Consider the following 24,388-nt stretch of genomic DNA (forward strand, 5'->3'; position numbering starts at 1 on the left):
GGGACTCTCCCATCTCAGATAATGGGGACATATCGCTAGGATATGCCCCCATTGTCTGATAGGTGCGGGTCCCAGTGGTGAGACCCACACCTACAATGAGAGCGGAGCGGGAAAATGAGTAGAGGGTGCACTGCGCATGCGCAGCCGCCCTCCATTCATTTCTATAGGGCCGCCGAAATGGGGGCTCGGCTATTTCCGTCTGCCCTATAGAAATGAATAGGAGCAGGGGCCGTGCGTGCGCGGTGCGCTCCCATTCACTTTAATGGGAGCAGCGCTTGGTGGTGGATGGACCCCGGGGTTCTCCAGCCACAGCTTTCCCAGCTCCGTTCTCGTTGTAGGTGCGGATCCTAGCGGTGGGACCCGCAACTATCAGACATTGGGGGCATATCCTAGTGATATGCCCCCATTGTCTGAGATGGGAATACCCCTTTAACTGCTACTGTTGTGTTTTGTCTAATGCCCTGTTTGGCAGTGCCTCACTGCTTCCGTTCTGCCTTCCTGAGAGGGTCCCTGGCTTCCTCAGAGGGGAATCGCTATCTGAATCTGTATCTGAATCGCTGTCTGACTCTGCTGGTACCATCACTGGTATCTTCCGGTCCGCCGGACCAGCTGCCACTGACTTGGTGTCACTCTAGGAGTCGCTCCTGGCAAATACAATTGGCTTAAGTCTATCCTCACTACCAGAGGCTCTAGTGAATACCAGGTGTTGCTTAGTCACGCCCCTCCAGAGAGTAGCGAGTCAGTGGCAAAAGTGGGTTTACACCCTCTGGTTCGTTACACTCCCTACTTCTACATCTCTATAAAAGAGTGAGTCCTTCACCTGGATGGCTCATACTTCCAGTGCTCAGCAGATATGGCACCGGTGACCAGCTTTCTCATTCTAATTTTGTGCTGTGCAGGAGCCTTAGCAGACAACCATGGCAAGCCACCACGACTACCAGGTAATCCTAATTAGAATGTTAGTGAGTCACAGATAGAGAACCTTCTAAGGTGTATCTATGGGTTGGTTTAAATATTTCAGCTGTGTCTGGCTAGTTCTCCTGTGCTGGATACAACTGATGGCCAAGCTGGGCTCTTGTCTAATATTCATAGTTGGATTGAGTAACATTGCATATAAAGAAAGAGGTCCGTGGCAAAGCTGATGCCACCAGAGACAAATAGACCCCATAGGAAAGTATAGAATCAGTTGTTTCCTCACTTTTTGAATAAGGGCTTGTTTTTTCTCTGGGAAAGGGGAACTGGGGTGCATATGTGAATGAGCCTTAAAGAGGTTTTCAAAGATTTTTCAAAATTTGGTCCAATGCAGGAGGCTGTAAATGAAAGGAAAAACCCTTTACCTTTTATATAACCTGCCCCTCATCTGGTCCTGCAGCAATGACATCACATCCATCGTTCACATGATTTCTGCTTTCAATCACTGACCTCAGTGGTCATGTGTCATTCAATCACACATGACCACCGAAGTCATTGATTGGCAGTAGTGGTCAGTCATGAGAACGATGGATGTGACACCATCTATGTGGGAAGGTGTGGAATCAGAGCAACTCTGAAGCTGCAGGACATGTATAAGGTAAGCCTGGTTTTACACAACCCCCAGCTCTGAGTCAAACTTTTAAAATCTCATAATATCTTCATCATGATTCCTCTCATGTCATTGTCTCCATCTCTTTAAGGCTCATCCTCTTCCTCTATTTCCTTTATGTCTATTGTACATTACAGTAAAATATAGGATTGCGCCGCTCCCCGTCATTGTAACCCTCAGATGCCATGTTCATACATGATTGCGGCATCTGATAGTAAAAGTACAGTGTAAAAAAAAAATTATATTTACTGATCCATTTGCTCAGGACGGGCACTGCCATCTTGATTGAAGGTCTGGCGAAAATCTCGCTCGGGACACGATGACATGCACAGGATTTCGGCCGAGATCTTCAATCAAGATGACGGTGCCCGGCCCATAGCGAGCAAGTGGATCAGGTGAATATAATTTTCTTTTTGTCTTTTTCACCATTTCAGTTTAAATCAATTCACTACTACGAAGCGCGAGGAAATTTGGCTTTGCATCGAATCTATTTTATCCTGAAATTCGCTCATCACTAATTGTTATCATTAAAGTAGTTTCTGGGATCCCAGCAACAGTTAATTTTATGTGACCTTATCAACAAAAAAGTATTGTCCAAGGCATACAACCCCTTTAATGGATGGTAGACATACAGCAGATTGAAAAGGTTGTATGGGGGAAGAGGGTCATTCTTATTGATCCGTTGCTGCTTCTCTTTTGACTTTTACTGAGTCCCCACTGGTTTCTGCTTCCTACTCTCCTGTCAACACGCATGGAAATGCCTAGAGATGCCTGTCAGCCAGTTATTGGCCACAGTGGTGTTCAGCCTCAGTCAGTGGTTTGTTAAGCAGGCATCACCAGGCATTTCACGGGTATTGAGATTGGACAAGGATGACGAGACGGTTTAAGTAACTGTCAGGTTGGGAGGGTATGGCTTCTTTTTTTAACACACTCTGTGCCCTTTTCCAGGTAATGTTTCCACTCAGACTACCCCTTTTATGGACTACCAACCATAAAAGTGGGTGTATGCTTTAACAATATTTTTTGGGTAGAAGGATCTCAAATAGCCTAGACCCTCAGCCATCAGCTTTCTTTTACAAGAGAAACTCACAGCAAGTGTTCAGATCTATTACACCAGTGCCACAGAGAAACTAAACCATCCACCTGACCATTGAAGTCAATACTCAATCCTTGTAAAGCACTGGCATGTTGAGTCCTCCACAAATAGACATCTCATTCTACTGCATGGTAAATGTTTTTCAGTATATCTTCTCACATGTTGGTTCCCACATACCTTATCTACCAAAAGGAGAGTGAGATGACATACTAAAGGTTAGTTGGAGAAGGTAGATGTGTGGAGGCATAACAGAGGATAATACATGTAAATGTGTAGATGTCACTTTTCTGGTGGTGGACACCTGGTTAGATGGGAAAAATGAAAAATGATGAATATTCTAAAAAACGAATATATAGCACTATATCGAATATATTAGTTTTTTAGAATATTCGTCTTTTTTTTTTTTCAATCTGTTCAGTTGTTCCACTTCGGCATACTCCTCCCCGACAAGCGTCCCCGTCACCAAGGGAACGACGCTTGTCGGGGAGGAGTATGTTGAAGTGGAACAACTGTACAGATTGAAAAAAAAAAAAGACAAATATTCTAAAAAACTAATATATTCGATATAGTGTTATATAATTTTTTTTTAGAATATTCGTAATATTCTAAGACAAGAATATATAGCAAAATAGTGAAAATTTTAAAAAACAAATGTAGAGCAATTTAGCTAATATAGTGCTATCATCTTCTTTGTCTAATAGTTGTAATTTTTTTCTCATCTGAAGTTCAGATTGAAAAAAAAGACAACTATTAAAAAACGAATATAGCACTATATTAGCTAAATTGCTCTATTTTCATTTTTTTGAATATTCGCTATATTGCTATATATTCTTGTTTTAGAATATTACGAATATTCAGAAAAACGAATATAGCACTATATTAGCTATATTGCTCTATATATTAGTCTTTTAGAATATTCGTCATTTTTTTTTCCATCTAAAGTCATGATTCCTCCCTGCTTAAGTTACTTAAGCAGGGAGGAATCATGACTTCAGATGGAAAAAAAAATTCCGAATATTCTAAAAAACGAATATACCATATAGCACTAAATTCTATAGTGCTATATATTCGTTTTTGACCCATGCCTGTATTGATAGCGTAATATTCGCATATTACGCTATCATTACCTTGCCAATTTTTCGAGTATTTTTTTTTGAATATAACTAGAGTTGAGCGGACACCTGGATGTTCGGGTTCGAGAAGTTCGGCCGAACTTCCCGGAAATGTTCGGGTTCGGGATCCGAACCCGACCCGAACTTCGTCCCGAACCCGAACCCCATTGAAGTCAATGGGGACCCAAACTTTTCGGCACTAAAAAGGCTGTAAAACAGCCCAGGAAAGAGCTAGAAGGCTGCAAAAGGCAGCAACATGTAGGTAAATCCCCTGCAAACAACTGTGGATAGGGAAATGAATAATAATAAAAAAAAAATAACCAATATCAATTGGAGAGAGGTCCCATAGCAGAGAATAAGGCTTCACGTCACCTACCACTGTAACAGTCCATTGTCAGATATTTAGGCCCAGGCACCCAGGCAGAGGAGAGAGGTCCCGTAACAGAGAATCTGGCTTCATGTCAGCAGAGAATCAGTCTGCATGTCATAGAAGAGAATCAGGCTTCACGTCAGCCACCACTGTAACAGTCCATTGTCATATATTTAGGCCCAAGCACCCAGGCAGAGGAGAGAGGACCCGTAACAGAGAATCTGGCTTCATGTCAGCAGAGAATCAGTCTGCATGTCATAGCAGAGAATCAGGCTTCAAGTCACCCAACATTTGAACAGTCCATTGTCATATATTTAGGCCCAGGCACCCAGGCAGGGGAGAGAGGTCCCGTAACAGAGAATCTGGCTTCATGTCAGCAGAGAATCAGTCTTCATGTCATAGCAGAGAATCAGGCTTCAAGTCATTCAACATTGGAACAGTGCATTGTCATATATTTAGGCAAAGGCACCCAGGCAGAGGAGAGAGGTCCCGTAACAGAGAATCTGGCTTCATGTCAGCAGAGAATCAGTCTGTATGTCATAGAAGAGAATCAGGCTTCACGTCAGCCACCACTGTAACAGTCCATTGTCATATCTTTAGGCCCAGGCACCCAGGCAGAGGAGAGTGGTCCCGTAACAGAGAATCTGGCTTCATGTCAGCAGAGAATCAGTCTGCATGTCATAGCAGAGAATCAGGCTTCACGTCATCCACCACTGTAACAGTCCATTGTCATATATTTAGGCCCAGGCACCCAGCCAGAGGAGAGAGGTCCCGTAACAGAGAATCTGGCTTCATGTCAGCAGAGTATCAGTCTGCATGTCATAGCAGAGAATCAGGCTTCAAGTCACCCAACATTGGAACAGTCCATTGTCATATATTTAGGCCCAGGCACCCAGGCAGAGGAGGGAGATCCCGTAACAGAGAATCTGGCTTCATGTCAGCAGAGAATCAGTCTGCATGTCATAGAAGAGAATCAGGCTTCACGTCAGCCACCACTGCAACAGTCCAGTGTCATATATTTAGGCCCAGGCACCCAGGCAGAGGAGAGAGATCCCGTAACAGAGAATCTGGCTTCATATCAGCAGAGAATCAGTCTGCATGTCTTAGAAGAGAATGAGGCTTCACGTCAGCCACCACTGTAACAGTCCATTGTCAGATATTTAGGCCCAGGCAACCAGGCAGAGGAGAGAGGTCCCGTAACAGAGAATCTGGCTTCATGTCAGCAGAGAATCAGTCTGCATGTCATAGCAGAGAATCAGGCTTCACGTCACCCACCACTGTAACAGTCCATTGTCATATATTTAGGCCCAGGCACCCAGCCAGAGGAGAAAGGTCCCGTAACAGAGAATCTGGCTTCATGTCAGCAGAGAATCAGTCTGCATGTCATAGCAGAGAATCAGGCTTCACGTCACCCAACATTGGAACAGTCCATTGGCATATATTTAGGCCCAGGCACCCAGGCAGAGGAGAGAGGATTTCGTAACAGAGAATCTGGCTTCATGTCAGCAGAGAATCAGTCTGCATGTCATAGAAGAGAATCAGGCTACACGTCAGCCACCACTGCAACAGTCCATTGTCATATATTTAGGCCCAGGCACCCAGCCAGAGGAGAGAGGTCCCGTAACAGAGAATCTGGCTTCATGTCAGCAGAGAATCAGTCTGCATGTCATAGAAGAGAATCAGGCTTCACGTCAGCCACCACTGTAACAGTCCATTGTCAGATCTTTAGGCCCAGGCACCCAGGCAGAGGAGAGAGGTCCCGTAACAGAGAATCTGGCTTCATGTCAGCAGAGAATAAGTCTGCATGTCATAGCAGAGAATCAGGCTTCACGTCACCCACCACTGTAACAGTCCATTGTCATATATTTAGACCCAGGCAGAGGAGAGAGGTCCCGTAACAGAGAATCTGGCTTCATGTCAGCAGAGAATCAGTCTGCATGTCATAGCAGAGAATCAGGCTTCAAGTCACCCAACATTGGAACAGTCCATTGTCATATATTTAGGCCCAGGCACCCAGCCAGAGGAGAGAGGTCCCGTAACAGAGAATCTGGCTTCATGTCAGCAGAGTATCAGTCTGCATGTCATAGCAGAGAATCAGGCTTCAAGTCACCCAACATTGGAACAGTCCATTGTCATATATTTAGGCCCAGGCACCCAGGCAGAGGAGAGAGGTCCCGTAACAGAGAATCTGGCTTCATGTCAGCAGAGAATCAGTCTGCATGTCATAGAAGAGAATCAGGCTTCACGTCAGCCACCACTGTAACAGTCCATTGTCAGATATTTAGGCCCAGGCACCCAGGCAGAGGAGAGAGGTCCCGTAACAGAGAATCTGGCTTCATGTCAGCAGAGAATAAGTCTGCATGTCATAGCAGAGAATCAGGCTTCACGTCACCCACCACTGTAACAGTCCATTGTCATATATTTAGACCCAGGCAGAGGAGAGAGGTCCCGTAACAGAGAATCTGGCTTCATGTCAGCAGAGAATCAGTCTGCATGTCATAGCAGAGAATCAGGCTTCAAGTCACCCAACATTGGAACAGTCCATTGTCATATATTTAGGCCCAGGCACCCAGCCAGAGGAGAGAGGTCCCGTAACAGAGAATCTGGCTTCATGTCAGCAGAGTATCAGTCTGCATGTCATAGCAGAGAATCAGGCTTCAAGTAACCCAACATTGGAACAGTCCATTGCCATATATTTAGGCCCAGGCACCCAGGCAGAGGAGAGAGGTCCCGTAACAGAGAATCTGGCTTCATGTCAGCAGAGAATCAGTCTGCATGTCATAGAAGAGAATCAGGCTTCACGTCAGCCACCACTGTAACAGTCCATTGTCAGATATTTAGGCCCAGGCACCCAGGCAGAGGAGAGAGGTCCCGTAACAGAGAATCTGGCTTCATGTCAGCAGAGAATCAGTCTGCATGTCATAGCAGAGAATCAGGCTTCACGTCACCCAACATTGGAGCAGTCCATTGTCATATATTTAGGCCCCGGCACCCAGACAGAGGAGATGTTCATTCAACTTTGGGTTGCCCAGCAATATAATGGTAAAATAAAAATAAAAGAGGATTGAATGAGGAAGTGCCCTGGAGTACAATAATATATGGTTAAGGGGAGGTAGTTAATGTCTAATCTGCACAAGGGATGGACAGGTCCTGTGGGATCCATGCCTGGTTCATTTTTATGAACGTCAGCTTGTCCACATTGGCTGTAGACAGGCGGCTGCGTTTGTCTGTAATGACGCCTCCTGCCGTGCTGAATACACGTTCAGACAAAACGCTGGCCGCCAGGCAGGCCAGCACCTCCAAGGCATAAAAGGCTAGCTCTGGCCACGTGGACAATTTAGAGACCCAGAAGTTGAATGGGGCCAAACCATCAGTCAGTACGTGGAGGGGTGTGCACACGTACTGTTCCACCATGTTAGTGAAATGTTGCCTCCTGCTAACACGCTGCGTATCAGGTGGTGGTGCAGTTAGCTGTGGCGTGTTGACAAAACGTTTCCACATCTCTGCCATGCTAACCCTGCCCTCAGAGGAGCTGGCCGTGACACAGCTGCCTTGGCGACCTCTTGCTCCTCCTCTGCCTTGCACTTGGGCTTCCACTTGTTCCCCTGTGACATTTGGGAGTGCTCTCAGTAGCGCATCTACCAACGTGCGCTTGTACTCGCGCATCTTCCTATCACGCTCCAGTTCAGGAAGTAAGGTGGGCACATTGTCTTTGTAGCTTGGATCCAGCAGGGTGGCAACCCAGTAGTACGCACACGTTAAAATGTGGGCAACTCTGCTGTCGTTGCGCAGGCACTGCAGCATGTAGTCGCTCATGTGTGCCAGGCTGCCCAGAGGTAAGGACAAGCTGTCCTCTGTGGGAGGCATATCGTCATCGTCCTGCCTTTCCCCCCAGCCACGCACCAGTGATGGGCCCGAGCTGCGTTGGGTGCCACCCCGCTGTGACCATGCTTCATCCTCATCCTCCTCCACCTCCTCCTCATCCTCGTCCTCCTCGTCCTCCAGTAGTGGGCCCTGGCTGGCCACATTTGTACCTGGCCTCTGCTGTTGCAGAAAACCTCCCTCTGAGTCACTTCGAAGAGACTGGCCTGAAAGTGCTAAAAATGACCCCTCTTCCTCCTCCTCCTCCTCCTCCTGGGCCACCTCCTCTTCCATCATCGCCCTAAGTGTTTTCTCAAGGAGACATAGAAGTGGTATTGTAACGCTGATAACGGCGTCATCGCCTCTGGCCATGTTGGTGGAGTACTCGAAACAGCGCAACAGGGCACACAGGTCTCGCATGGAGGCCCAGTCATTGGTGGTGAAGTGGTGCTGTTCCGTAGTGCGACTGACCCGTGCGTGCTGCAGCTGAAACTCCACTATGGCCTGCTGCTGCTCGCACAGTCTGTCCAGCATGTGCAAGGTGGAGTTCCACCTGGTGGGCACGTCGCATATGAGGCGGTGAGCGGGAAGGCCGAAGTTACGCTGTAGCGCAGACAGGCGAGCAGCGGCAGGATGTGAACGCCGGAAGCGCGAACAGACGGCCCGCACTTTATGCAGCAGCTCTGACATGTCGGGGTAGTTGTGAATGAACTTCTGCACCACCAAATTCAGCACATGCGCCAAGCAAGGGATGTGCGTCAAACCGGCTAGTCCCAGAGCTGCAACGAGATTTCGCCCATTATCGCACACCACCAGGCCGGGCTTGAGGCTCACCGGCAGCAACCACTCGTCGGTCTGTTGTTCTATACCCCGCCACAACTCCTGTGCAGTGTGGGGCCTGTCCCCCAAACATATGAGTTTCAGAATGGCCTGCTGACGTTTACCCCGGGCTGTGCTGAAGTTGGTGGTGAAGGTGTGTGGCTGACTGGATGAGCAGGTGGAAGAAGAGGAGGAGGAAGCTGAGTAGAAGGAGGTGGCAACAGGAGGCAAAGAATGTTGCCCTGCGATCCTTGGCGGCGGAAGGACGTGCGCCAAACAGCTCTCCGCCTGGGGCCCAGCTGCCACTACATTTACCCAGTGTGCAGTTAGGGAGATATAGCGTCCCTGGCCGTGCTTACTGGTCCACGTATTTGTGGTTAGGTGGACCTTGCCACAGATGGCGTTGCGCAGTGCACACTTGATTTTATCGGATACTTGGTTGTGCAGGGATGGCACGGCTCTCTTGGAGAAGTAGTGCTGGCTGGGAACAACATACTGTGGGACAGCAAGCGACATGAGCTGTTTGAAGCTGTCTGTGTCCACCAGCCTAAATGACAGCATTTCATAGGCCAGTAGTTTAGAAATGCTGGCATTCAGGTCCAGGGATCGAGGGTGGCTAGGTGGGAATTTACACTTTCTCTCAAATGTTTGTGAGATGGAGAGCTGAACGCTGCCGTGTGACATGGTTGAGATACTTGGTGACGGAGGTGGTGGTGTTGGTGGTACATCCCCTGTTTGCTGGGTGGCAGGTGCCAACGTTCCTCCAGAGGCGGAGGAAGAGGCCGAGGCGGCAGCAGCAGAAGAGGCCGAGGCGGCAGCAGCAGAAGAGGCCGAGGCGGCAGCAGCAGAAGAGGTAGCAGGGGGAGCCTGAGTGACTTCCTTGTTTTTAAGGTGTTTACTCCACTGCAGTTCATGCTTTGCATGCAGGTGCATGGTCATGCAGGTTGTGCTAAGGTTCAGAACGTTAATGCCTCGCTTCAGGCTCTGATGGCACAGCGTGCAAACCACTCGGGTCTTGTCGTCAGCACATTGTTTGAAGAAGTGCCATGCCAGGGAACTCCTTGAAGCTGCCTTTGGGGTGCTTGGTCCCAGATGGCGGCGGTCAGTAGCAGGCGGAGTCTCTTGGCGGCGGGTGTTCTGCTTTTGCCCACTGCTCCCTCTTTTGCTACGCTGTTGGCTCGGTCTCACCACTGCCTCTTCCTCCGAACTGTGAAAGTCAGTGGCACAACCTTCATTCCATGTGGGGTCTAGGACCTCATCGTCCCCTGCATCGTCTTCCACCCAGTCTTGATCCCTGACCTCCTGTTCAGTCTGCACACTGCAGAAAGACGCAGCAGTTGGCACCTGTGTTTCGTCATCATCAGAGACATGCTGAGGTGGTATTCCCATGTCCTCATCATCAGGAAACATAAGTGGTTGTGCGTCAGTGCATTCTATGTCTTCCACCGCTGGGGAAGGGCTGGGTGGATGCCCTTGGGAAACCCTGCCAGCGGAGTCTTCAAACAGCATAAGAGACTGCTGCATAACTTGAGGCTCAGACAGTTTCCCTGGTATGCATGGGGGTGATGTGACAGACTGATGGGCTTGGTTTTCAGGCGCCATCTGTGTGCTTTCTGCAGAAGACTGGGTGGGAGATAATGTGAACGTGCTGGATCCACTGTCGGCCACCCAATTGACTAATGCCTGTACCTGCTCAGGCCTTACCATCCTTAGAACGGCATTGGGCCCCACCAAGTATCGCTGTAAATTATGACGGCTACTGGGACCTGAGGTAGTTGGTACACTAGGACGTGTGGCTGTGGCAGAACGGCCACGTCCTCTCCCAGCACCAGAGGGTCCACTAACACAACCACGACCATGTCCGCGTCCGCGTCCTTTACTAGATGTTTTCCTCATTGTTATCGTTCACCACAACAACAAAAATAATATTTGACCCAATGTATTGAATTCAAATTCAGGCCTTTTTTTAAAGACAACTAACACTATCTGGCTATCTATTTAGGTACCGTATTACACTAATACAGGCACAGCAGTAACCACAGATTTAGCTGAATATAAATTTGAGGCGTGTTATTTAGGCGCTGGGTGACAGGTATACGTTTACTGACAGAATTAGACTTGGAAATGCACACTAGCGTGTGTGTGAAGTTATTGAGAATGACCCAATGTGCACCTTGAATATCATATACCCTTTTAGGGATAGATTTAAAATAGCTCTGATACAGCAGAAACCACTAAATTAGGAAATTGCTAAATTGGGAATTGTATTTCAACCCAGAACAAAAACTGTGCTTTGACGGACACTAAATAACTTGACCAGCCACAGCAGTAACGACAGATTTAGCTGGATATAATTTTGAGGCCTAGTATTTAGGCGCTGGGTGACAGGTATAGGTTTACTGACATAATTAGACTTGGAAATGCACAGTAGCGTGTGTGTGAAGTTATTCAGAATGACCCTATCTGCACCTTGAATCTAATATACCCTTTTAGGGATAGATTTAAAATAGCTCTGATACAGCAGAAACCACTAAATTAGGAAATTGCTAAATTGGGAATTGTATTTCAACCCAGAACAAAAAATGTGCTTTGACGGACACTAAATAACTTGACCAGCCACAGCAGTAACGACAGATTTAGCTGGATATAAATTTGAGGCCTAGTATTTAGGCGCTAGGTGACAGGTATACGTTTACTGACAGAATTAAACTGGGATATGGCCAAAAAATAACCACACTATTGATGGTTAAATGCACTTGGTGTGACAGCTTGACCAACCACACTATTGAGGGTTAAATGCACTTGGTGACAGGCTCAGCTTGCCCCTGATGTAGTATATGGCCAAAAAATAACCAGACTATTGATGGTTAAAGGCACTTGGTGTGACAGCTTCACCCTGATGTAGGATTTAGCCAAAAAACAACCACACCATTGAGGGTTAAATGCACTTGGTGACAGCTTGCCCCTGATGTAGTATATGGCCAAAAAATAACCAGACTATTGATGGTTAAATGCACTTGGTGGCAGCTTGTGCTGGCACACCACAAGACACAAAATGGCCGCCGATCACCCCAGAAAAAAGTGACTGAAAGACGCTCTGGGCAGCCTAAAAACAGTGAGCAATTCAATAGCAGCAGTTCAATCATCCACAGCTGCAGATCGATCTCTGAATGAAGTCTTTTGGAGGAGTTAATAACTGCCTAATCTCGCCCTAACGTCGCAGCTGCAACCTCTCCCTATGCTGATCAGAGCAGAGTGACGGGCGGTGCTACGTGACTCCAGCTTAAATAGAGGCTGGGTCACATGGTGCTCTGGCCAATCACAGCCATGCTAATAGTAGGCATGGCTGTGACGGCCTCTTGGGGCAAGTAGTATGACGCTTGTTGATTGGCTGCTTTGCAGCCTTTCAAAAAGCGCCAAGAAAGCGACGAACACCGAACCCGAACCCGGACTTTTACGAAAATGTCCGGGTTCGGGTCCGTGTCACGGACACCCCAAAATTTGGTACGAACCCGAACTATACAGTTCGGGTTCGCTCATCCCTAAATATAACGAATATTCGAATTCACGAATATTCGACGAAATATTCGCGAAATATCGCAAATTCAAATATGAACACTGACGCTCATCACTTCTTGTCAGCTGATTCCACATAGATGTACAGAGCCTGTTCTATTAAACGCTTATACAAGTACAGCCCCCCCGACAGAGTGAAGAGAGTGTCAGCAGTAAGTTTGTGTTGAGTCTGGAGGTGGCAGCAGTATAAGGAGACCACTGAGTGGCTCAATGACAGAGTCTGGAGTTGGCATTAGTATGAGGAGGTCACCAAGTGGCACAATGACCGAGTCTGGAGGTGGTTGCATCAGGAGAAAACCACCGAGTGGCACAACAACAGAGTCTGGAATTGGCAGCAGTATGAGGAGGCCACTGAGTGGCACAATGACCGAGTCTGTAGGTGGCGGCATCAGGAGAAAGCCACCGAGTGGCACAACAACAGAGTCTGGAGTTGGCAGCAGTATGAGGAGGCCACCGAGTGGCACAATGACAGAGTCTGGAATTGGCAGCAGTATGAGGAGGCCACTGAGTGGCTCAATGACCGAGTCTGGAGGTGGCAGCATCATCCGGAGACCACAGAGTGGCAAGGCAACATAGTGTAGAGATGGCAGTAGCATGAGGAGACCACAGAGTGGCAAGGTGACATATTTTGGAGGTGGAGACAGCATCAGGAGGCCACAGAGTGGAAAGGTGACATATGTAGTGTGGATATGGCAGCAGCATCCGGGACCACAGAGTGACCCGGTAACAGAGTGGAGCGGTGGGTGTCAATACCAGTACCCGCTGATGAAGGTGGGTGAAATAAGGAGCACTTGGCATCAGATGTGTGGAATCAGGCGGGTTGCAGCATCAAATTAGTAGCTGAGGCAGGTACTCCGGTCTCTTGTATCAAAGTGTTGGTGTGGCACCATGGATTATCTAGTCTGATGCATCAGGAATTGGTAGTTGGGAATCCTGGCTGATCCATGCCTGATTTATCTTGATAAAGGTCAGTCTCTCCACATTGGGATAACTATGGCCCCGCTGCACTAAACACCCGCTCTGATGTCACACTACTGGTCAGGCAGGACAGCTTTTCCAGGGCAAACTCGGCCATTTGCCGCCACAAATCCAGTTTGGCTACCCATTAGTCCAGCGGATCTTCAATGTGGGGTGGCAGGGTGCTGTCCAAGTATGCCACCAACTTCTGGTTCAGGTTCTGCTCTACGTCTAGCTGCTGCTGCTGGTGAGTAGTTTCTTCACTATGTGGGTGAAGAAAGCTGCTCATCAGCGACTGTAGACTCAGGCTGCTGCTCATGGAGCTGGTACTGCTCCTGCCACCCCACCCCTCCCCAGCAGGGACTCCGGTCTCTTGTATCAAAGTGTTGGTGTGGCACCATGGATTATCTAGTCTGATGCATCAGGAATTGGTGGTTGGGAATCCTGGCTGATCCATGCCTGATTTATCTTGATAAAGGTCAGTCTCTCCACATTGGGATAACTATGGCCCCGCTGCACTAAACACCCGCTCTGAAGCCACACTACTGGTCAGGCAGGACAGCTTTTCCAGGGCAAACTCGGCCATTTGCGGCCACAAATCCAGTTTGGCTACCCATTAGTCCAGCGGATCTTCAATGTGGGGTGGCAGGGTGCTGTCCAAGTATGCCACCAACTGCTGGTTCAGGTTCTGCTCTACGTCTAGCTGCTGCTGCTGGTGAGTAGTTTCTTCACTATGTGGGTGAAGAAAGCTGCTCATCAGCGACTGTAGACTCAGGCTGCTGCTCATGGAGCTGGTACTGCTCCTGCCACCCCACCCCTCCCCAGCAGCCATGGCAGTGGAATGTGAGCGCAGAGGGCCCCTTCGGTCAGACCTGCGAGAGGATGGACGATGGCGCAGATAAGCAGCGGCCAACTGACTACATAGGATGTCTCTGTAGTAGTTCAGTTTGTCCTCCCTCTCGGTGGGTGTAAAAAAGGCCCCCATTCTGGACCAGTAGCGAGGGTCCATCAAGGTGGAGAGCCAGAAGTCATCCCTCTGCCGAATGGTGACAATTTGGCTGTCACTACGCAAGCAAGTGAGCATGCATCGTGCCATTTGTGCAAGTGACTCGGAGGGACTCCCTGCCTCCATCTTCACTGCATACTGCCACGTTGTGTCTGGGTCCTCTGTCTTGTCTACCTCATCGCCCTGTAGCTCCTGTGGCTGCTCCTGCTCTTCTTATCCTATCAGCTGAATAGAAAAACCACCCATTTGGCTACACATTGCCTGTGCTCCAATGTCCTCCTCCCCCTCCTCCTCCTCTTCCAGTTTAGCCCCCACAGGGCTCATGTGGCCGTAAGATCAAGGCACCACGTCTCCTGTCCCCTGACCACCCATTGTTACCAGCATCTGTTCCAGGACATGAAGCAGTGAAATGACAGATAACGTGGCCTCCTCAAAGGGCCTAAGCAAACGGCAGGTGTCATGCATGATCTGCCACTGGCTGACATCGAAGTTACACAGTGGAGTACTTCTATCCACTTGCATCATCAAGAAATCGTTGATGGCCTTTCTCTGTTCGTATAGTCGGTCCAACATATGGAGTGTGGAATTCCGAGTGGAAATGTTGTATATTAGCCTATGTTGGGGATGTTGTTCTGCCGCTGCAGCTCAAGGGGGTGTTTTGTGGTGTACGAGTGGCTGAAGTGCATGCAAAGTTTCCTGGCCATTTTTAGGATGTCTTGCAGATGGGTGGAAGACTTCAGGAACCGCTTGACAACCAGATTAAACACGTGTTCCATGCAGGACGCATGGCTCAGCCTTCCTTGACGCAGCACTGACACCATATTCTTCGCGTTGTCTGTCAGCATGGTTCCGATTTTCAGTTGTCTCGGAGAAAGCCAGGTTTCCATTTCTTGATGCATCACACGGGGCAGTTCCACCCCTGTGTGACTCCGTTCGGCAATGTAAACCAGGTGCAGAACAGCGTGACACCGCAGAGTCCTGCACATGTGGTATGCTGGAGGGGCACTGTGACTTGTCCCTGCAGTGAAGGCTGGGAACATGGTGGAGGATGAGGAGGCAGAGGTGGACATTGTTGCAGGACCAAAGCTTGACAACGAGGAGGCGGAAGCGGCGTGACTTGGCCAAGTTGCTGGTGTGGCTGTGCTGGCCTGACCTGGCCAAGTTGCTGGTGTGGCTGTGCAGGAACCACATTCACCCAGTGGGCCGTAAAGGACATGTATTGTTCCTGACCGTAGTTACAGCTCCACACGTCGGCACTGCTGTGCACTTTGGCAGACACCGACAGGCTCAAGGACTGGCCCAACTTCTGTTCTACATGTGTGTGCAGGGCTGGTACTGCCTTTTTCACAAAGAAATCACGGCTTGGGACTCTTCACCTCGGCTCGCCACAAGCCATTAGTTCTGAAAGGTGCAGAGTCTACCACTTTGAAGGGAGGGACTGCAGCACCAGCCACTTGGACAGAAGCACGTTCAGCTTCTGCACCGTTGGATGCGTGCATGCATACGGCTGTCTCTTGGCAATCGCTTCGGTGAAACTGGGTGCGTGCCACTGGGTGATGTAGCAGTAGCTGTGGCAGGCTGGACCACCAGATCAGAGCCACAGGTCTCCTGGGCCACTTTATGGTGACACTACATATGTTGGTGAAAGGCCGTGGTGCCAACATTTGCACCCTGCCCTCGCTTCACCTTCTGTCTATATATTCTACATATGGTCATGTTGAGCTCCTCTGGCGGCTTCACAAAAAACTGTCACATCGCCGAGTACCTGATTTTCCCTCCAACACTACTCACTGGCTGACTGCTACTGTCACTGCCTCCGTGAACCCCTGCACCACTCCTTTCCGGAGAGGTAGGCTGCTGCAAAGCGGGTGTTCTACCTCGTGCCTATTTGGCTCCCGACCTTCCACTGCTGCCACCCTGCTGACTCCTGACCATGCTAGCTACTTGCTGGCTCAGCCGCTGGGTCACTAGCAAGCTGCCACCCTCTTCTCCTGATGATGACGAAGCCCTTTCTTCACCCCGCTCCCAAGTGCGATCGGCTTCATCATCATCGACTAGTGTCTGCACATCACTGATGTCTTCCTCAATGGTCTTTGGGTCAGGAACCTGACCGCTCGCGACACAAGCTCTCCTCATCACTACTTGCCCACCTAGTTGAGGAAGCGGCGGATGCCTCCTCCAGATCTTGGCTGGGCAGTAGCTGCTGACTGTCCTCTAGTAGCTCTTCCTCGCTGAAAAGTGGAGCCGAGTCTACAGAATACTTCTCGTGGTGATGGAACAGAAAAGGACAGAGGCAGGTTGAGGACTACTGAGGGCACAGGGCCTGCTCCCGGACCATGCCAACAAAGGGTTGTGTCTGACGAACCCACCGACTGTTGGCTGGGGGTGTCTGATGTCACTTTGGATGATGTGGATGATCGAGTTAACCAATCAAGAACCGCTGGGTTGCTGGTCAAGACACCTAGATGACACCGGGAGCCCAGGCCTCTCGCTGCAACTCCTGCTGCCGTGCCCCCTTACTCTGCTGCGACCTGTGCCTGCGCCAGAAACATTCAGGCCTCTGCCACTCCTCTGTGCATGGTCTGGCACTTCTCTGTCTGACTTAGGCCTCATGCACACGACCGTGGAAAAATCGGAAAATGCACCGTTTTGCAGCCGAGACCGTGATCCATGTATCCTGTCCGTCAAGAAAATATGACATGTCCTATTTTTTTGATGGACAACGGTTCACGGACCCATTCAAGTCAATGGGTCCGTGAAAGAACACGGATGCACACAAGATTGGCATCAGTGTCCGTGATCCGTGGCCGTAGGTTACTTTCATACAGACGGATCCGAAGATCCGTCTGCATAAATGCTTTTTCAGATCTAAGTTTTCACTTCGTGAAAACTCATATCCGACAATATATTCTAACACAGAGGCGTTCCCATGGTGATGGGGACGCTTCTAGTTAGAATACACTACAAACTGTGTACATGACTGCCCCCTGCTGCCTGGCAGCACCCGATCTCTTACAGGGGGCCGTGATCAGCACAATTAACCCCTTCAGGTGCGGCACCTGAAGGGGTTAATTGTACTATCATATCCCCCTGTAAGAGATCAGGGCTGCCAGGCAGCAGGGGGCAGACCCCCCCCTCCCCAGTTTGAATATCATTGGTGGCCAGTGCGGCCCCCCCCCATCCCTCCCTCTATTGTAATAATTTGTTGGTGGCACAGTGTGCGCCCCCCCATGGCCCCCCCTTCCTCCCTCTATTGTAACAATTCGTTGGTGGCACAGTGTGCGCCCCCCCCGCCCCCCTTCCTCCCTCTATTGTAATAATTCGTTGGTGGCACAGTGTGCGCCCCCCCCGCTCACCCGCCCCCCCCTCCTCCCTCTATTGTAATAATTTGTTGGTGGCACAGTGTGCGCCCCCCATCGGCCCCCCCTCCCTCTATAGCATTAACAACATTGGTGGCCAGTGTGCGGCCTCCATCTCCCCCCCCCCCCGATCATTGGTGGCATCGGAGTTCCGATCGGAGTCCCAGTTTAATCGCTGGGGCTCCGATCGGTAACCATGGCAACCAGGACGCTACTGCAGTCCTGGTTGCCATGGTTACTTAGCAATAGTACAATATTACAATGTTGTTAATGCTATAGAGGGAGGGGGGCCGATGGGGGGCGCACACTGTGCCACCAACGAATTATTACAATAGAGGGAGGAAGCGGGGGGCGCACACTGTGCCACCAACGAATTATTACAATAGAGGGAGGGAGGGGGGGCGGGGGGCCGCACTGGCCACCAATGATATTCAAACTGGGGAGGGTTCTACCCCCTGCTGCCTGGCAGCCCTGATCTCTTACAGGGGGATATGATAGTACAATTAACCCCTTCAGGTGCGGCACCTGAGGGGTTAATTGTGCTGATCACGGCCCCTTGTAAGAGATTGGGTGCTGCCAGGCAGCAGGGGGCAGTCATGTACACAGTTTGTAGTATATTCTAACTAGAAGCGTCCCCATCACCATCGGAACGCCTCTGTGTTAGAATATACTGTCGGAAATGAGTTTTCACTATCTAACTCATATCCGACATTCTAACATAGAAGCATTCCCATGGTGATGGGGACGCTTCAAGTTAAAATATACCATCGGATTGGAGAAAACTCAGATCCGATGGTATAAAAGGGACTCCAGACTTTACATTGAAAGTCAATGGGGATGGATCCGTTTGAAATGGCACCATATTGTGTCAACGTCAAACGGATCCGTCCCCATCGACTTGCATTGTAATTCAGGACGGATCCGTTTGGCTCCGCACGGCCAGGCGGACACCAAAACAACTTTTTTTTTATGTCTGTGGATCCTCCAAAAATCAAGGAAGACCCACGGACGAAAAAACGGTCACGGATCACGGACCTACAGACCCCGTTTTTGCGGACTGTGAAAAAATACTGTCGTGTGCATGAGTCCATACTTGTAGCTAAACTAAACAAAAATCTATAAAAGAGACAAATATATTTTTCTTTTTGTAATGAAATAGGCCACAAAATTAATTCTGCGCAAATAACAGCAAATGTGAACTGCGTGTATTTTTCAAATTTTCTCTAGAAATATGACAAGAAACACTTTTACCGCAAATAAAAACAAATGTGAACAGCGTCTATTTTTCTCGTATTGTACTATAATAGGGCACTAAACGCTTTCACCATATATAGCTGCAGAAGTGAACAGAGTATGTGTTTCTCTTTTTCCACAGATATAAGCCACTAAAGGCTTTTCAACATAACACTTGAATCCCTACAACAAATTACTGGAATGACAAAGCTGTATAATGGCTATTTGGATCCCCAAATAATCTTTCCCTGCACTTGTAAGGCCTCATGCATGTTTTGGTTCGCAGTTTTTGCGGCTTGGATGCGGACCTATTCACTTCAATGGGGCCACAAAAGATACGAACAACACTCTGTGTGCTGTCCGCATCCGTTTCTCCGTTCCGTGGTCCGCCGAAAAAATATAACCTGTCCTATTCTTGTCAGTTTTGCAGACAAGAATAGGCAGTTATATCAATGACTGTTCGTGCCGTTCCGCAAATTGCAGAAGGCACATGGACGCCATCCGTGTTTTGAGGATCTGCAATTTGCGGACAGCAAAACACACAATGGTCGTGTGCATGAGGCTTAAATGGTATTTTTTCCCAATGATGTTTTCTGTATGACTCTCCCTAGCCCCTGCAACGTCTGTCCCTGCACTAAGCTGATGTGACATGATTCCTCCCTATCCTTATCGTGCACTTATAAAGCACTTTTTTTTCCACATTGAGGTTTTCTTTCACTCTCCCTACGAACAAAGTACGATGGTGAATGGCAGAATCTAAGATGGCCGTCGTATTTATAGGGCTGTGACATCACCGGGCTGGCTGGCTGCTGATTGGCTGCATTCATGGCATTATGGGTCATCCCTCCTTCCCAGAGTTCCTTGCCCCATGTCCTCACACGTGTAGCCACCATTTTAGCTGCCATTGTTAGGAAACATTGTTTCGTTACCACGAAGTACGAGGAAATTCACATTCGTTCAGAATCAAATTTTTCCTGAAACTCTGAACAAATTCGCCTTCGTCAGCTTCGATTTGCTCATCTCTAGGTTCAACCTATAGAATATATAGTCCAAGCAAAGAGGAAGTCAGAAGAATTATATCTGACCAACACCATCATTGCACTGTTAGGGTTCAGTGATTGTCAAGAGTCCACACGGACAAAGCTATGGAACATCTACTGGTTTTACTGTTATGCCCAGGGGCGTCGTTAGGTCAAAGCATCCGGATGTTCTGTCCAGTGCCCCGAATGATATGTTATGCTGGTAGCATTTTTGGCTATTCCAGGGCCCTTTAATAATGATTCGACCTGGGCAACCCCACAGATCATCTCCCCACCCCCTTGTACATGATCCACTGATCCGCTACTTGCGGGCTGCACGGGCATGAGTTCCGTCAGTGCGTTGCTCAATCCCGTCCTGCGGCGCTTGATCATGCGAGACCCGGGATTACGCACCGCAGGACAGGATTGCGCACTGAAGTGACTGAACTCATGACCGCGCAGCCCGCAAGTAGCGGAACAAGACAAGGTGTTCACACATCTTCCATGACACCAGCCTGTAAGTGTAAATGTAGTTCTTCCCCTCCACTAACAAGCAGCAGACAGTTATCAGGACGGAACTGTTCCTTCCCGATAATTGTACGCAGAGTTGGCGAGGGACACAAAATGCACCTTTACATTATTATTATTTTTTACAAATTTTATTTCAGCATTAAAGGATTATTCCAATTTCCAGTTAAAGAAAGTAGTTCCCTATCCACTATTGGATTGGTGAGGGTCCTATGGGTCCCCCCCCCCCTCCTCAGATCACGATAATGGAGGCTCTGTATCCAGTAAGGCCGGACTATAGGTTTACCATAAGGGTAGGCCTTCATGAGGAATTTGGTGCCAGGGGCCTGGTAGACGTAGGGTTAATGTATGGCGGGAAGCGGAGGGGCGGGTTAGCGTAGGTGGAGTTAGGGGGTAGATTATTTAAGGGGCGGTAGCTGGGGGGCCATTTTAGAGTTAGTGGAAAAAGCGCAGAGTTAGTGGGAAAAGCATACTAGAGCGCACCTACCATGCAGGCTGTAGAGGAATTGCTGGAGCGGTTGCGGGCGGCAGGGGAGGCCCGTGGACCGGAGTGGTTGCGGGAGCAGCTGGCTGGTGTGCTGCTGGGGGAAGCGGCGGGTATAGCAGGCCCGCCGCTACCGGCGCAACGGCCGCGACGGGTCCGGCCGCCGGCGCGCCTTAGCCCCAGTGAGACCCCCCGGGCTCGGCGCAGGAGCCCCTCTAGGGAGCCTTCACGGTCAGGGGTTGGTGGGAGCATAGTAGCCCCAGCCCCTGGGAGTGGGAGGAATCCGGGAGCGCAGCAGAGCTCTGAAGGAGGCAGGGCCCCATCACCCCTGCCTTCACCTGCGGCCGGCGTGGGATCTGGAGCTGGGTCGGCGGGTTCCTTGCCCCCCCTAGTGGCAGGAACATCCGCTCGTCGTGGGAGAGTCTGCAGCAGGAGGACGGAGCCTGTGCCAGTAGTGGCCACTAGAGAGCGCAGGGCTCCCAGGGATCACGGGCAGGTGTCTCCTGGCCTCGGTCTGCAGGAAGAGTCTATGAGGGAGGAAGAAGTTGAAAGCGCACCCAGCTTGGACCTGGTTGGGGTGCAGTCGTTGGGCGGATCCAGCACAGCAGGAGCATCCGTGGAGTCGGCGGTGAGGTCGGTTCGTCTGGAGTCCGGATCAGCGGCTGATGGGTTCACAGCGCCCAGGCAGCCAGGTGAGAACATGTGGGGCGTATTGCAGAATTTGATGGGTAGCCCAGGGGGTGTGGGGGCTGGGGGTAGTCACGGGGAAATTGTGGGGGGTTTGGGGCAGTTGTTGGCGAGTTTGGCGGGTTTGGTTTCTGGTTTGGGGGTGGCAGGTGCGTCTCCGTTCCCGGCATGGGGGGTCGGTGGGGGTTTAGGGGGGGCGTCTGGGGACGGGCAGTCGCGGAGTGTGGGTTCGGTGTCGGTTCAGACGCAGGTGGGAGGCGAGGAGGAGAGGCCCAAGGTTAGCGACGCGGCGAAGGGTGAGGTATATGTATGTTTTGAGGGGCCGTTGGGGGCGCACTTAAAGCAGGACGTTCGGGAACGGATATGGCGGGGGGAGTATGTTGAAATTTTTTCGCTTCTCCCCCTGGAGCGGTTTAATCTGGATAGGGAAAGAGTGGGTGAGGGGAAAAAGGAGGACGACGAAAAGCGTCGGCATAGACTCATACCGCGTACGTTTGCCAATTGGTTGCAAGCGTTTGCGATCTTGGCAAGCGTAATTGGGGAAAAGGCGCCGGAGTGTTGCTCGGCCTTGTTTTGCTATCTGGATGCGATTGGGGAGGCATACCGGGTATATGGTGGTACTGGGTGGCTCAGGTATGACGAGCAATTCAGGCAGAGGAAGGCGGTGCGGCCTGATATTCGGTGGGACCATAAGGACATCAGTCTATGGTTGCGGGTGACTGCGCCGTCGCGTCAGGGGCAGTCCTTTCGAGGGGACGCGGGAGGGGCGCCAAGTCAGTCTACGGTGTCTGCAGCGTCAGCAAGAGGTTTGTGTTTCCTCTTTAATGAGGGGAGCTGCAGGTTTGGCGCCAAATGCAAGTTCAAGCATGAGTGCACGACTTGCGGGGTGCCCACGGGGCTGTTTCAGGGGCGGTAAGCACAGGGGGTCAGACTCGGCTGCAAAAGGGGCTGACTCCGGTTCAGGTGGAAAGGATGGAGGGGTACCTAAATAGGTATCCTAAGCGGGAAGCGGCGGAATTGTTAAAACGGGGGTTTTCGGAGGGATTTCGGATTCCGTCGAATCCATTGCCTGTGGTCGTACCGCAAAGAAATTTGCGGTCGGCTTTGGAGTTTCCGGAGGTGGTCTCGGAAAAGTTGGCAAAGGAGGTTGCCTTGGGCAGGATGGATGGGCCATTTGTGGGGGTGCCTTTAGCTGGTTTGAGGGTGTCTCCGCTGGGGTTGGTGCCCAAAAAGGAGCCGAACAAGTTTCGGCTTATACATCATCTGTCTTTCCCAAAGGGTGCGTCGGTCAATGATGGTATCGATCCTGACATTTGTTCGGTGGTTTATACGTCATTTGATGCGGCTGTGGCATGGGTTAAGAAGTTGGGGCCTGGGACCTTGTTGGCTAAGGCGGATATTGAGGCGGCTTTTCGGTTGCTCCCGGTCTATCCGGACAGTTTGCATTTGTTGGGGTGTTTTTGGGATGGGGGGTATTTTGTGGACAGGTGTCTGCCTATGGGTTGTTCCGTGTCATGCGCGTACTTTGAGGCGTTTAGTTCATTCTTGGAATGGGTGGTGGTGGATGTGGCCGGGTGTTCGTCCATTATCCATTACTTGGATGATTTTTTGTGCTTGGGACCGGCGGGCTCGCGGGTTTGTTCCCTTTTGTTGGCTACGTTGCAGTCAGTTTTTGCGCATTTTGGGGTGCCATTAGCGGTGGAGAAGACGGTGGGCCCGGCTACGGAATTAAGTTTTTTGGGCATTGTAATTGATACGGAGCGGATGGAGTGTCGGCTTCCGGAGGATAAAGTGGTTGATTTGCGGGCGGGCGTCGAGCGGGTGAGGCAGTCAGCGAAGGTTCGGTTGCGGGATCTGCAGTCTCTTTTGGGGAAATTGAACTTCGCGTGTAGGATCATGCCAATGGGCCGAGTGTTTTGTCGGCGGTTGGCGGCGGCTACGGTGGGGGTGGTCGCGCCGCATTACTTTATTAGGTTGGGGCGGGAGTTAAAAAGGGATTTGGAGGTTTGGTTGGGTTTTTGGAGGGATTTTAATGGTAGAACGTTGATGATGGGCGAGGTGGTGGATAGTTTTGATTTTGAATTGTTTACAGATGCGGCTGGCGGGGTGGGGTTTGGGGCTTATTGTCATGGCCAGTGGTGTGCAGCTCGGTGGCCGCAGTCTTGGGTTGAGCGGGGGTGGGTCAGGAATTTGTGTCTTCTTGAGCTTTTTCCCATTGTTCTTGCAGTAGTGTTGTGGGGGGATAGTTTCAGGGACAAGAAGGTGAGGTTTCATTGCGATAACATGGGGGTGGTGCAGGCGATCAATGGTTTGACGGCCTCGTCGCCGCCCGTGGTTCGCTTGTTGCAGCATCTTGTGTTGCTTTGTTTATCGTTTAATGCATGGGTGGTAGCAGTCCATGTGCCCGGGGCTTCTAACAACATTGCGGATGCTCTTTCTCGTTTGCAGTGGGAGCGGTTTCGGCAGTTGGCTCCGGAGGCGGACACGGAAGGTCTGGAGTGCCCGGGGTCGCTGTGGGGTCTGTTGGAGGTACTGATGCGGGATTGTTGCGGGCGTCATTGAGTGCGGGCTCGTGGGCTGCGTATGGGAAGGCTTGGAGGGAATGGGAGCAGTGGTGTTCGGGGTTAGGGATGGGGGTAGATGAGGGGGAGATACCTCTATTGTTGTTCTTGGGGCAGGGCAAGGAACAGGGTTGGTCG

General features: G+C 50.2%; 1 long non-coding RNA gene across 1 annotated transcript in view; it reads left to right on the top strand.

Annotated features, from left to right (window-relative positions):
• Nucleotides 1–880: 880 nt before the first annotated feature.
• LOC122924146 overlaps nucleotides 881–24,388 on the top strand; it is a 29,259-nt gene continuing 5,751 nt past the window's right edge. Inside the window, exons 1-2 of the long non-coding RNA XR_006387375.1 lie at nucleotides 881–941; nucleotides 1,874–1,977. This is a non-coding gene — a long non-coding RNA (uncharacterized LOC122924146). The remainder of the gene's footprint in view (nucleotides 942–1,873; nucleotides 1,978–24,388) is intronic.

Source organism: Bufo gargarizans, unplaced genomic scaffold, assembly GCF_014858855.1.
Source record: "Bufo gargarizans isolate SCDJY-AF-19 unplaced genomic scaffold, ASM1485885v1 original_scaffold_849_pilon, whole genome shotgun sequence".
Taxonomy (NCBI): domain Eukaryota; kingdom Metazoa; phylum Chordata; class Amphibia; order Anura; family Bufonidae; genus Bufo; species Bufo gargarizans.